General features: G+C 31.0%; 1 long non-coding RNA gene across 5 annotated transcripts; it reads left to right on the top strand.

Moving 5' to 3' along the window:
* Nucleotides 1-2615: 2615 nt before the first annotated feature.
* Nucleotides 2616-8352, top strand: LOC121215984 (uncharacterized). Of its 5 annotated transcripts, XR_005911957.1 has the most exons (5): nt 2616-3057; nt 3230-3423; nt 3535-4047; nt 4164-4272; nt 8114-8352. It is a non-coding gene; the product is annotated as an uncharacterized lncRNA (long non-coding RNA). The 5 variants fall into 5 exon arrangements; XR_005911952.1 differs by having other exon boundaries at nt 4164-8352; XR_005911955.1 differs by having other exon boundaries at nt 3230-4047.
* Nucleotides 8353-9705: the final 1353 nt, after the last annotated feature.

Raw genomic sequence — 9705 nt, 5'->3', positions numbered from 1 at the left:
TTAATGGCCAAACTTTTTTTTCAAAGATAATATTTTTATCAAAATCGTATCAAATTTAAAATCTTTCGAACTTAGATCTAATCAACATGTTCTATTAATTTAAACAATCATTTCAATATAACCAATCATCTCTATCACAACTATTTTCTATTAATTTTTTTGTAGATCCAATTTTTTTTATGTTTTACTTACACCTTCCGAATTAACTTTTCATTTATAACAACAATAATTCTAAAGTATGAAAGACATTATTTATAAAGTTAATTCTCTTTAAAAGCCCTTCCTCTCATTTTTTTTAGTAGAATTAGTTCTATTTGCAAGTAAAATAAAAATTATAAATGTTAGTTAAGATAGTATTTCAATAAAAATGTTTAAGTTTTACATAAAAATATACTAATCATATTTTATTAAATGAAAAATCATCTTTAACAAATGGAATTACATTTGTAAATTTTATTAAAAGTATTAATTTTAGTAATTAATATTAATATATTATAGTTGCAAATCTAAAGATTAAAAATAATTCAAGTATAATCTAAAACACAAATAATGTTGTAAGTGTATAAAAATCACTTCTCTATAACATCCAAAATTTTAGCAAACAAATTGAATTATTGTAGAGAGGTTTGATTACATATTATTATACGATTTATCATATTTTTGGCATAATATCAAATTCAACTCTCAAACTTTACATTTTTTTTATTTTGGCCCCTTTTTTTTAACTAAATTTGGCCCTCAATTTTTTAAAAAGACTTAAATTTGATCAACCTTTAAAAAAAGCCAATTTTTTGTTTTTCTGACGAAAATACTGAGTAAAATTTTAAAATATTTTAACATAGCAGCTCACATGGCAATCACCATGTACTCCATACTAATTTTTTAAATTTTTATGAACTTTTTATATTTTATATTTTATAATTTTAAAATTACTTGTAATGTGTCATATAAGACAAATGGTTCTATGTTAGTATGAAGTATACGTGCACTGTCACGTAACTTACCACGCCAACATCATTAAAAATGGTTTAAGAATGTAAAAAGCCCTCACTTGAAAAAAAAACAATTAAGCCCCTGATATTTTTTTGGCACTCAATTGGGTACTTGAACTGCCAAAATGCATCAAGAAGACCCTTTGACTGTTAATTTTTATGGTTGACTGTTAAAGTTAACTACCTCTAATTTTTTTTTCAGTTGAAGCCACCACGATGTGACATGTGACAAAAATGATAAAAAATAAATATTAGTTATAAATTTCATTAAATTTTAATAAAAAATATAAAAAGTATTTAAAAGTTATTAAAAATTAGAAAAAAATAAGAATCTTAAAAAATAATATATAAAGAATTTGTAAAATTTTATAAAAATTATAAAAATTTATAAAAATCATAAAATTTATAAAATATATAGGAATACAAAAAAAAATTTAAAATTTTGTAAAGTTGTAAGAAAATTATAAAAATTATTGTATTCCATTATTGTGTCTCTCTAATACGCCCAAGCCAATCATAATCAACCCAATATTTCTTTAGTTTTGTTTACCTTTCTCCTCTTACATATATTCAATCTTTTCTTGCTGGCTTTATTTATCAAACTAATTTCTACCCAAAATTTTGAAATATTAGAGTCATTGTAGCTATTGTTGCATTTTGTCACTACATAGCATGCACCATTTGATTTCTTGTGCTGCTTCCTTTTCAATGTTTCTAATGATGTGTAATGTACGTGTATCCAAAAATTATATGATTTCATATGTTTTTAATGATCTATAGTGAATATGTATGTATGTATGTATGTAATACTCCCCATAGAAGTAACTCCTGCTGCAGTTCTAGTGCAAAACACTTCATCAGCTTCTATCAATTCATTCACTAATATAGCTCTTTCCTTTACTTGATTTTATAATTTTTTATAATACTTTTTACAATTTTATATTTTTACAATTTTATAAAAAATTATAATTTTTTCTATATTATTATATATTTTATAATTTTTTTACCATTTTATAAAAAAATATTACAAACTTTTATAAATTATTTAAGATTTTTTATAATTTTTGTAATTTTTGTGATTTTTATAATTTTCTATATTTTTAATAAATTTTAAATATTTTATATAATTTTAAATGTTTTTCTTATTGATTTTTATTTTTTTATCATTTTTCACTACATATCACACCGTGTTGTAATACGTCATGGCTTTAACTGAAAAAAAAAGGGGACTATTAACTTTAACGATCAATGATTAAATGATCATTTTGATGCATTTTGACAGTTCAATTAACCATGAGTGAAGAAAAAAATAGGGGCTTACTTGCTTATCTTGAAAAAGTTTAAGGGCTTTCTGCACCCTTAATCCTTAAAAAATTAATGTCTTAGTTAGTATTTCTGTTAAAATTAGAAAACGATTCGACTTTTCTTAAAAAAGTTCAAAGACTTTATTTGAAATGTTCAAGGACTAAATTGATAATGTAAACATGAAGAGCTAAATTTGGCATTACGTGATTATAATTTAAGTTTATATATGTTATATATAATGATATTAATGAATTTTTTTTTTGAATAATTTAACTGGGCTTTTATTATTGAAAAAAGCAAATACCCAAAATTTTCGTTTGGGCTTAGTAATGTATAGCTAAAAAACAATAAACTATAATGGACATACCTATTATTTTTTATGCTAAGCCCATTCGTGAAAACAAAATAAGAAATTGATTATTAAACAAAAGAGAAATTAAATAAAAAGAAACCTAAAATACAATTCCTAGTCAAATCAAACAGGTTGACCATTTATTACATCATCATTTTTTCATGTCCATCAACTGCGCCTGTTCAGAGATAACCTTTCCCAACGATTTCAATGTACTTGTTATCTTTAACCACTCACTTCTCCCTCCCAAAACGATTTCAATCCGAATTTTCTCTTGATCTTCCTTCCAGATCTATTACTCTATGGACCATCATTTCCCCCACCAGATATGATTCTTCTCTTCTCTCTAAAGCTTCTTTTGCTAAGTTATGGGCTTGAACATTCTCCGATCTATGAATGAACTCGAAAGTAACCTCTTGGACACTGGTTCTTTTAGTCTGTATATCTCGAATAATCGCTCCAAGAACTGACTTGTCCATTTCTATTGATTGGCATTTTTTAATGACTGTTTTCGAGTCCCCCTTTATTCTTGCTATTGTTAACCCCATTTCTATTACTAACTTGATGGCATCTAATCCAGCATGAGCTTCTGTTGCGAACGGGGAGGGAATATTTTCATGAAGAACTGTCTTTAAGACTTTTAAAGTACCCATCTGGTCCTGAACTACTAAATTTGAGGCCAATCTAGAATTTCTCTTATCGAAGGCTGCATCAAACTGTACTGTAGTACCCTCCATCGCCCCTATTTGGCCATGAGCTCTTTCAGTAATAGAGGTGAGTTTTTTCTCTTGGACCCCTTTCAGTTCTGCTATGTATCTACTGATTTTCTGTGCCATATCCCTAACTGAAATGTTTTTCCTTTCATGAACATATTGGTTCCGGGAGCTCCATATAAACCATAGAGCGCAGCAAAAGATCCGACACTGTTCTTTTGTACTCATTTCAAAAACCCAAGTTAGCCATTCCTAAAAATTTTGATTCATATGAGTTGTAGTCCAAGAGAGGTTGATGCTTGGCCATATTTCACTGATTGTAGGGCACTGTCTAAAGATATGGTTGCTATCTTCTTCTCCGAGACTGCACCGAGGACATCTGTCGTTGGCGGTCACTTTTTTGCATCTTAGGTTAGCTAATAAAAGGAAATAGTTCCAGGAGATCCGCCATATTGTTATTGCAATTTTTGATGGCATCTGTAAATCCCATAGTTTTCGATAGAAATTTTTAGTTTCGGGTTGTAATAAATAGCTATTAGGATCTAAGCTGTTATACTGTAATAGTTTATAGGCGCTTCTTATTGAGAAATCCCTTGAAGGTTCTTCTTTCTATACTTGGAAGTCTCTATGGTCTACTTCTGCCAAAGGAATCTGCAAGATCTTTTAGGCTATGTCCGGTTGAAAGGTATTACTAATCAATTCTCGTTTCCAAGTTCTACTTGTACTATTAATTAAATCCGAAACTAATTGCACTACACCATTTACCTCTCTGTGTTGCCAACAAACTGTTGCGCTCACTAGAATCCAACAATCTGTCCATATGGATATCTCAGTCCCTCGTCAACTCTCCAGCAAATACCATCATGAATGATCCCCCTTGATGCCCAGATGTTCTTCTAGGTAAATGAAGGTAAAGATCCCAACTGTGCGTTTAAAAATTTTGATTGCGAAAAATATTTTGCTTTGAGAACTCTGGCTAATAAGGAATTCGGATATTTAATAAGAAGCCACCCCTGCTTGGCTAATAACGCAACATTAAATTGGAAAAAATTCCGAAAACCCAAACCTCCATTTTCTTTTAAAAAACACATATTTTTCCAAGAGCACCAATGGATTCCCTTCTTCCCTCGCCCCTTTTGCCACTAAAATTTAGCAATAAAGATTTTGGTAATAAAAAACAGGTCATTGAGTACGTCGGCATAGCTTGTAAAACAACTTTAATGAATACATATTTTCCACCTTGAGACAATAATCTAATACTTCAATTATCAATACGCTGTTTGAGTCTGTCTTTCAAAATTTGAAAAGATTCTTTTTTTCTTTTGCCAACTAGACTCGGTAGCCCTAAGTACTGTTCCAAGTCATTTGAACTTCGGACTCCTAGCTGATTAACCACCAACTGTCTATCTTCTTCTGGGGTGTTTCTGTTAAAAAAGACAGGTGATTTATCAAAGTTTACATACTGACCTGAACCGTTTTTGTACTCCTGTAAAATCTGTTAGATTGCACAAGCTCCCTTTCCTGTTGCCTCTCCAAACAATATGTAGTCATCTGCAAATAATAATGAGACACCTTTGGGCCACTTCTACTAACCTTGACACCTTTTAAAAATCTTTCTCTAATTGCCAATCTCATTAGGCATGATAGACCTTCCCCACATATCAGGAATAAAAACGGGCTTAATGGATCACCTTGCCTAAGTCCCCTTGTTGGATAAAAAATTTCTCCAATATTACCATTAACTACAGCCGAATAAGAAATAGTAGACATGCACTTTATAATAGAATCAATCCATTTTTGAGCGAATCCCATTCGACCCATAATTTCCCTAACAAAATTCTATTCTACTCTATCATAAGCCTTACTCATGTCTAACTTGACTGCCATGTACCCCTTCTTCCCCACTCTCTTTTGCTTCAGTGAATGTAAAGTTTCATAGGCCACTAGTACATTATCAGTTATAAGTCTTCCTGGCACAAAAGCACTCTGTGCTTCATCAATACATTTATCAATTACTCCTCTAAATCTTTTTGCTATAGCCTTTGCCAGTATTTTATACAGAACGTTGCATAAACTAATCGACCAAAAATGAGTCATATTAGAAGGGCTGGTGATTTTTGGGATAAGCACAATATGTGTTAAGTTTATTTAACTAACCTCCATATCTCCATTCAAAAGATGTAAGCAAAAAGAAACGACATCATTCCCAATGATATCCCAGCATCTTTGGTAAAATAGGGTTGGAAATCCGTCTTCTCCTGGTGCCTTTGTAGAACCCATTTCGAATAGACCCTCTCGAATTTACGCTAAAAGCTTTCTATTATCTTCATCAGTAATACAACAATCAATGCCTGAAAATAAATGCTCGTTAAATGTAGTCCTCCCTACTGTGAATAAATTCTCAAAATAAGCCCGTGCAATACCCTCCATTTCTTGAACATCTTCTGTTTCCCTTCCACTTTCATTTTGTAACTTGTTAATCTGATTTCTCCTTCGTCTTTGTATTGTATGGCTATGAAAAAAAGCTATGTTCCTATCGCCATATTTCAACCAGTTCAATTGAGCCTTCTGTTCTCAGTAGTATTCATCCTTTTTGATCTCAAAGTTTAGCTAAATCTTTGTGTCAATCATCTCGACCAAAGTCATATCATCCCTTTCAGCTTCTACTAATTCTGATAGTTTCATTGTTAATACCTCCTTTCTCCACTTTCTATGTATTCGTATTTACCTAGCCTATCTTTTCAATCCTTTTCTCAAGAAATCTAACTTTTGCAATAGATCTCCTATTGCTAGTCCCCATAAATGTTTGACTTCTTTATTAAAAGAGTCTTCTAATGTCCACCAGGCTTCGAATTTAAAATTATCTCCTTTTCACCTATCCTCTTCTTTATTCGTGACAACCAAGAGAGGACAATGATAAGAAAAAGAATGAACCAGGTGTTAAACTTTTACGTGAGGATATATTAGCATCCATTTCGCATTGGCCACCCCCTATCAAGTCATTCTTATACATTTGTTTCAGGTAAATTTCCTCTCTCCCATGTAAACCACCTGTCAGAAAACCCCATATCATTTAATTAACATTCCTTTAATGTTTTTTGAAACAATTCCATTCTTCTTTCATCTCTAGGCAGACCTCCCTTTTTTTTAACCCATACATAATTTCATTAAAGTCTCCGCATACAAACCAAGGAGCATTCTCATCTTGACAAAGATTTTTCAGAACAGCCCAAGAATCTTCTTTATCTTGAATATATAGGGTCCCATAAAAACCCGTAAATCGCCACTTTCCCTTAAGTTCTGTATCTTCCACAATCACATCAATATGCCTTTTAGAAAAACTTTGAAGGTTAACATCAATATCGTTTCTCTATCCCAAACACAATCCTCCTCTAGTACCTTTCAAACCAACTTCAATACCATTTACAAAACCACAGCTCCTTCGAATTCTCTCCATTTGTATTCTGCATAGTTTAATCTCTATAAAGAAGACTATTTGGGGATTAAAGATCTTCAACGGGTGCCGAAATCTCCCTATTGTCCGTGGTCTCCCCAATCCACAAACATTCCAACTTAAGATTTTCATTGCGCTTGGTTGGCTTGCCTTCTGGCAGCAGCCGATGATAACTGATTTTGTTCCCCTATTCTTCTATTTTTGGACAATAACTTACTAATTTCATCATTTTCTAAAAAATCGTCGATTTCTCCTCTAGATCTTTTCTTCCCCTCCTCACCTATTAATGTTGTGTCCTCCGAATCATGGTCTATAGAATTATGAATCTAATCTATTAGTACAGTTTTCAGTCGTTGACTAGAACCTTATGATCCCCCTTCCAAGTTGAAGCGAAGAACTAGATCCATTATCTTTACGTATCTCTTTTTATTTTCCACCGTCCATTGCCCACTCCTGCATCCTCTATTATTTTCACCAACTCCACCCATTATTCCACCCCTATCATCCCGTAACCATATACTAGTCATAGTTAAAGCTCTTCGAGACTGAGCTTGTAAAGATAAATCCCATCCCATTTCAGCTACTTCTACTCCGAGTGTTATCTTTGCTTCACAAAATGAGTCGCTATGGCCCAATCTACCACAGAAAAAACAAAATAATGATAACCGTTCATATTTAAAATTAACATACGACTATCTCTCATAGAATGAAATTTGTTTCTTTCTTTTTAGAAGGTACCTTACATCAATTTGAACTCTAATTCTCATGAGATTTCTATTTTCCTTACCCATATTTAATCCATCATATTCTAGAAAAGTCCCTAAAAAATTCCCCATTTGCACCGCTAAACTCTCAGAGAATAAACCAATAGGGACATCATGTATCTATACCCAAAACGGAGTCATAACTAAGGGTACTTGTAGTGGATCCTCTCCCCAATTCAATTTATAAAGAAACAGCAAATGATTGTTAAAGGTCTAAGGAGAACCCTTGATGACTCTTTCCAGATCCTTATTATGAAAAAATTGGAACAAATACCTTTTCTCTCCCAAATCTCGAATCTAAACACCCCGAATCGGATACCACAAATTCGCTATAGTAATCTTCATTGCTAGAAAGTGAATAATACTAGCAGTCAAAAAACAGCCGACAAGTTGAAAAATCTCCCCCGTTCTTTCTCTGTTCAGATCTGGTTGTATTTGAATAACTTCTTCTTCTTCTTCATTAATTGAAAGTTGAGCCAGTTCATTTTCCATCATTGTAGGTGTAAATCTCACACTATGGTTTTTTACTTTAGAATGCAGAAGTTCGACACACAAGATGTGCCGACTGTAAAAATCACAAAAAGCCAAGCAAAACAGCAGAAAACCTATAAAACTTTTTGCCAGAGGCGGCAGACAGGAACGTGCTAGGGTAGCAAACACCATTAGGAACAACTTTTTTTTTCTTTTTGCAAGTAAAGGTATTAATGTATTTTAAATTTATGTATTCCATGCATTACATATATCGTAATATTAATTAATAAATTATTTATAATACTTTTATTATAATTTAAGTTTTTATATTCTCTATATTATAATATTAATAAATTTAAATATTATTTAGATATATATATTTTTATGACATTGTATTTAAAATAAATATTTTATCTTTTAAAAATACATAATAAAAATTGTCAAAATATTTTTAAAATATTTTTTTCATGGTGACGAAAATCTTGAAATGGTCCCCTGAGGAAGACAATGGGAGGAATATTTTTGGAAAGGCATTAAAGAACAAACAAATGCAGAGCAAAAAGTAATTTGGTTTTTCGATGAATAAATATATATAAGGAATAAGTTCGAGAGAAGGTGGGGCCGAGTGATGCCCTAGCCTTACCTAGTGGACTGCTTTTATTTTTATTTTCTCCACATTTTCATTTGGATTATGTAAAGCCATTGAGTACATTGATTATAATATATTTAATAATATGAAAAATAATATAATATAATATAAAAGTTAAATATTATCTTAGTTGAAATGGTAAAGTTGTATTGATAAAAATTATGATAATTTGGGTTTAAATATTTTCATTATTATTATGAGTATTAAAATGAATGAGTTTTTTATAATTTTATATCTGAATTAAGATTCGGTTAAAAGAGACACTAACTCAATCAAATGTTTTACATATGGTAAATATAGATGTAAAAAAATATAAATACGCTTAAAATAATATCTATTTCTTTATAAAATAAATAGACTTTTGATAATTTCATAGCTATTTATACTTGAAATGAAGTGAAAAGGGTGAAAGCAGTAGAAGAGATAAAAATGGCACATCAAATGGAAGTCATTGGAGATTGGTCGGAGATAGAGATGAAATTGGTAAAATATCAAATAGTACTCACTATTGTCAACATAAAATAAAACAATAATGTCGGTTTTTAACCACAAATGATAGATATGATGCTTTTGGGCAAATCAAACAGAAAACAAATAAAGAAGAAAGAAAAGAAAAGAATCATTCATGATAAAATTTGGGTGTAATTTTAGTCCATATGGAAACATCAGCATGAGATAAGCCACATGGTTTACGTTCAATAATTTGTTTAATAAACTTGGATTGTTCATTTCGATTGGTTTTGCTTAATTATAAATTGCCTTGAATATTCAGCAACATTTATGGTGTGATATGGCGGATGGATCTCCATTCCAGTGGTCCTTGTCTGCTTTTTATTCTATATGGATACAAAACCATAACTCAACAACATCAATCTACTATCCATTCTATTTCATTTAGTCAAAAACTAGCTGTTCAGCAACCTCTCTTCCAACATGAATACCAAAACTAAAACCCGCCCCTTTTCACATATATATACTCATATTTAATATATAGCAAACTCTAAA

Source organism: Gossypium hirsutum, chromosome A02 (assembly GCF_007990345.1).
Source record: "Gossypium hirsutum isolate 1008001.06 chromosome A02, Gossypium_hirsutum_v2.1, whole genome shotgun sequence".
Classification (NCBI taxonomy): Eukaryota; Viridiplantae; Streptophyta; class Magnoliopsida; order Malvales; family Malvaceae; genus Gossypium; species Gossypium hirsutum.
Note: the sequence above shows the minus strand (reverse complement) of the source record. Positions and strands in the feature narration are given on the sequence as shown.